Source organism: Manduca sexta, unplaced genomic scaffold (genome assembly GCF_014839805.1).
Source record: "Manduca sexta isolate Smith_Timp_Sample1 unplaced genomic scaffold, JHU_Msex_v1.0 HiC_scaffold_3470, whole genome shotgun sequence".
Classification (NCBI taxonomy): Eukaryota; Metazoa; Arthropoda; class Insecta; order Lepidoptera; family Sphingidae; genus Manduca; species Manduca sexta.
Genome location: NW_023594542.1, coordinates 1 through 5733, shown reverse-complemented (window position 1 = coordinate 5733; position 5733 = coordinate 1). Strand labels below are relative to the sequence as shown.

The following is a 5733-nucleotide window of genomic DNA, read 5'->3' as shown; positions in this document are numbered from 1 at the left end:
CTGAAGCTAAGATTTTTAACGCAATAAAATTTTTGCTGCTTTAAACTTTTCCTATATATAAACGATGTTGATAGAAAATAAAAATATTATACAAACACACTGACATTGAGAAATCTTACAAATGAAAATAAATAACTAGTATAAATACCTATTATCTAAAGTTTTAAGAAATAAAATCTATTTACGCTGCGAACTCATGTATAAAATTAATTCTGTGCCGTCGAATAGTTCAGAATGTTCCGTAATTATTTTGGTGGTTGTAAATTGCCAAAGAATTTCAGCGTCCAGCTGGGATGCGATAGTTAAGCGAGGCCTATGTATCGCTTGTAGACCAATTTTCGTAAACATGGTGAAAATTTTGCGAATATGTTCCATTCTCAGCTAGCTAAAGTCTGACTAGCCAACTTCTAGAGAAACATTTATGATTCTTGTTGGTCGCGTTAACTTATGGTGATGTATTCATAACTTCTATGTGGCGTTGAAGTAATGTCTGCAAAATGAGTTTGGAAATTGAAAACAATTTTATGTATCCCCTAATTACATAATTCATGGCTTAGCTCAGCTTTTCTACGCAAACAATCCAACTTGTAGGTTAATGCGAAAATATCAGATAGTAGGATGGCAATAAAAACCATGTTAAAAACAGGGATCATTTTATTTTAAGTTCTTAGGTAGAAGTTAACTGTTTAATACATAATGCCAGTTAAGCAAAACATCACTATCTCCCTTAAAATGTCTAACATATTATATCTAGTTTATTTACAGGTATAAAATTCACTACTAAGTCACGTCGCAGCTTTCCCTTCACCTGCATTGTTTCGTTTGTATTCACTAAAACTTTAGTCTAACACTGAGTTGAGACGAGAAAAGACAAGTTCTTATTATATTTTCTTAGTCTTCTAATCATCGGATTGACCTGGAAAGAGCACAAAGATTTTAAATTGTCGCCAATTTTATTACCGACGGCGGACCGGAGTTTCTTTTGTGAAACCAAATTAGGACTGCAAGAAAGTTCACCGAGCGGAAAGGAAATTAATATATTGTTTTTATATCTAATTTATTCTATTGAACTTGCCGTTCATAAAGGCAATGACTTTTTAAGCTTTACATTTGATCTGTTTATAACTTAGTGAACAATAGGTAAATAAGTCCCAAATACTGCGTATTCATTTATATATTTTGAAATTAACGCTATTATTAAAAACATCTAACAATAAAAACGACAAAACAATAATTTTATCATTTGTAATATTATATAATTTATATTGAATAAAAATTTTACCAATGCCAATACAGAAAATGTTGAACAACGTCAACGCGGCAACGAGGGACGGAGTCCTGCGTACGCCTGCAATAAAAACAATTGGTACAAAAACAGAACTTTACAGACTCAGCACTCAATATTACATTCATGTAACAATTTAACTACAAATTAATTCGTATTGTACTAGACGTTCAGACGCGTGGTCATGCCGTGCTACGTCTCCTCGCCAATATCAAGTATGATTTAGCTGCCATTGTCATACAGGCGATACTGACGCAAATCAAGCCAGAAACCCGTGCATACCCATATGTATGCACTATTAATTTGACAGCTTACTGTACACCCAATTAAGATATGCCTTAGTGAAATAATGACGTATTTCATTAGAGGATTATTGAACACATAAATGGAGAACATCATTTAGCAATATGCAATTAATAGACATTTCACGATATTTGTATTGTACGGGGTTTCGTGCTAAGGCCGCGGGTTTGACCCGGGAAAAGTGAAGTGATATAGGGTTTTTCAGCTCAGTATCAGCCCGTGTTCTGGAACTGTCTTCGGTGATCGAGATCCAATATAGCTGACGAAATATAATTGTATTACATATCGACTTCCAACTTAAAATAGAAAAATACGTGAGGCTATGGATGTAATAAGTGTAAATCTTTTATCAGTCCATCTGTTTTATAGGAAAAAGAGTATAAAAATTCCATTATTTCATCTGTTAACGACGATAGATGGCATAACCTGTGGCTCAAAACGCTCTGCACACACGCCGGATATTATGTTTCAGAGCACAGAAGCGAACCAAGTGTTTTTTTTTTCTTTTTGAATCCCTTTGTGCAGTCACTATTGAATTATAACCACCAATTGTGGTTAAAGCTGAACCATTTTCACTACTTCACAGAATGAAATCTGACTCTATACCTATTCTATACATTTTCACATAAGTTTTTATTTAACAAGCCAAGTAAATCAAGAGTCAAACCAGTTAGAAAGTGTTTGGGAATCTTATATTTTTAGAAACATCACATTAAGCATAAAAATTATAGGAATATGACAATTACCCGAATTGGAATCTCGGCTGCCCATGACAGGCGCAATTTGAGGTCTCTCCTCGTCAAGCAAAAGTACTCCGCTCGCCGACCACACCGATAAAACGTGCGCTACACACGTGACGTTAACCCGACCCTGCATTAAAAATTCATAATAATTTAAGTGCTTTCATAGGGACTTTATGGCCGCCAATTGATAATAAGTATGTGTGATTTTACAATTAAAATCATCAAATTTCGCATCACCACTGGATGTGTTCGAGTTATTGACGCAATGCATGTTTTGTGGTTACCAAATTGTAAACGTTTAACCTTATTGTCACCATAATTTGACACATAAATTATCAGTTGTTAGTATTTTGATCCTAGCTTAATACTAGCAACTGATATAACGTATGTTTTNTTTGCTAAACTACTAATAGCTAGAGATATTTGACACAACAGAAAGCTTTGTAACCATATCCAATATCATATTTACTATCAAAAATGATATTCCTGTTTGATATAACATACAGTAAAAAATTCATCGCCAAGCCTGTAAGCAATTTTGCCTTATACATTATTTGTATCACTGGCGACATACTAATACGTTATTACATCTTGTAGGGTAAAGAATAAATGTCCATAAAAGTTGGCACAAGAATTCAGCCATTACATTCAGTCGATTTAGCATGAAGTCATAAGTTACTTCTCGTCGAATCTATAAATTTTATATTGTATATTTCTCAGTGATGAAAAACAGAATAAAAAATGCAGTTTTCATTACAATATACCATACCCATGGAAGGATGAAAAGTGTAGACAAAGAGTTATATGAATACTTTGCTCAGATCTGACTAAAAAATAATTCACCAAATGTAATACTAATTGAAAAATGTGTCGGTATTTACATTTTACTTTTTGTTCTCTAAACAAGATATGGTGTAAGTTAGATCAATTATACATGAAATTTAAATATATAATGCGGTATAAATACAAAATTACCTTATGAAAATGTACAGACTGCACTCTCATAACAAGCTGGCTGAAGGAGGATGATTTATTGGATTTCATCTTCAGCACTAATGTTCAATTTATTTGGTATTTGCTCTATTCTCGGCGCAAGACGGGTACTCTCCTTGTTTTTCCGATTGCTATCAACGTCGGGAATGCCCACTACGCCGCCGATATTGCCCGGAATGTCTATTACATTGTCGGTCACGGGCCTCGTAGCCCGAGATTGCGTCCCACGGACTGAATATAATTCTGTTTGCATCTTCTAGCGACGTGTCAGTTATCACAGGTTTCCTTTGGGAATACGTCGTGTCAATTAATGGAATGTTGAGGCCTTTCACCTGTCGACAATTAGTTTCCAGTAATAACATGTGATGATGCAACATTTGCCGTAGTCAAGACTGTTGTAAATATGGTATATGTTCTTAGTAATTAAATAAAGTTAGTAAAAAAGATGTTATTGACATGAGTGTTTATTTCTGACTAAAAAGAAGTAACTATGGCAAACAAAATACAATTAGTTCTAAAAATAGAACATATAAAAAATAATAAGTCACGACGAAGGTTACAATCTCCAACAGCCGCCCTTAATCGCAGTTGTGACAGAAACAAAACAAATAAAATAATTAAGTTTCTAAACCTAAGTTAACTACACATCGTTTGTGTGCTAGAGGTCCGAGGGCCTTCGTTAGTACATCAGCAGGCATATCGTTACTTTTAGATATTCTAACTTAACAATATTATTAGATACCTTTTCCTAATAAAGTGAAACCTAGTATCTATATGCTTCGTCCTGCTGTGGTGTACAGGATTTCGAACAAGATTAATGGCACTTTGGCTGTCAGAAGCTGTTAACTGAACAAAGTATACCTGTTATCTCGTATATAAACCGACGTAAGTAACACGCTTCCTTCGTGGCAGACGCTAATGCCATATATTCTGACTCGGCTAAACTTAACGCAACAGTAGGTTGCTTCACCCCATGATACTGGACCTCCACTTAACTTGTAAACATAACCGGTGTATGACCTTCTGTCGATTGGACATTCTTATGGCTTGACCATCCGTTCTTCTTGCCATATTATTTTAAACTAATGGAGTATCCACGGTCTTACACTCCTTTCATATTAAACTTTTCTAATATAGAAAGAATATAATTCAGAGATCTTTTAATGAAAAATATCTCGACAAATCTTCTCAAAAATTCAAATTTTTGACAGTGTCAAATGTCAAATTAGATTTAAAGAAGACTATTATGTCATCAACAAAATTCCCAATATCATAAGTTCTTTACCATAGAGTTTGGTAGTTTAATTTTGTAAATCCATTTACATGGCATAACCTTTTTTTAGGCTTATCTACTAAATTCCATGTATGGAGTTTCATTAAAGAACTATACTCACCAGCCATATTATGGTGCCACTTATCAGCATCATCGGCATGAGTAGCTTCGTAATATGTCGTAGGTTCATTAGAATCTACCATTGACGTATTGTAAGCTTTATAAAAATTTGTTGTTTTTCTGTCTCTGGAAGGGTATCTGCGCTCAGGGTTCGATTCCTGTTCCAAATTCGCTGTCACTTCTTCCACATTAGGCAGCCTTAAGTCAATGAGAGACTCGCTCTTCCAGAGTCACTGACTCTTTTGCACTTTCTAGATTTACTGGTAAAGTTGCTTCAGCCGCCGGGCTGATATTCTCATCACAGTCATAGAATTGACAGTCATGATCAAACTCAGACTCAATCTCTTTTTGCTCATCAAATAACAATATAGATTCTGACTGTGCGACAGACTCAGATTGCTTCTGCTTTAGCGCTGTAAAGCAATTTTCAAAAAAGGTTGCATCTCTGGATATAATAACTTTTCGTGGGTTAGCAGGGTCCCTAAAAATATAAGTGCCTGGATTTTCAGAATAACCGACGAAAATTGCTTCCTGTGCCTTGACATCTAATTTCTTCCTGTGACACGAAGGTATATGGACTAGAGCTCTACAACCAAATACTTTTAGATGGCTAAGATCACCTTTTCGTCCATACCATTTGTCATAAGGAATTTGTCCACCTAAGGCTCGATGAGGAGACCTATTCTTAAGGTAAATGGCAACTTGGAATGCATCTTCCCAGAATGCTGGTAGTGAACTTTCAGCTAGCAACGTTCTTGCCTTTTCTGTAACCGAACGATGGGTGCGCGTTCCGCTACCCAACTTGCTGAGGACTATAAGGCGTCGTTGTTTTGATGTTCAATACCTTTTGAAGCAAGATAATCAACAAAACTCTTTATTCACGAACTCCTTACTTCCCGTCCTAATTGCTTTAATTGTTTTATCTAACTGATTTTCAACAAAACATTGAAACACACAAAATATATCTTTGACTTCTGTTTTAGAAGAAATAAAATAAGCAAACACTTTTCGCGTAT

The 5733-nt window shown here is 35.0% G+C and overlaps 1 long non-coding RNA gene across 1 annotated transcript; it reads right to left on the bottom strand.

The window, feature by feature from the left end:
- Nucleotides 1-1297: 1297 nt before the first annotated feature.
- Nucleotides 1298-3373, bottom strand: LOC119192985. Its single transcript, XR_005113794.1, has 3 exons — nt 3307-3373; nt 2335-2458; nt 1298-1348 (listed from the first exon to the last, which is right to left on the bottom strand). It is a non-coding gene; the product is annotated as an uncharacterized LOC119192985 (long non-coding RNA).
- Between the last annotated feature and the right edge of the window lie 2360 nt (nt 3374-5733).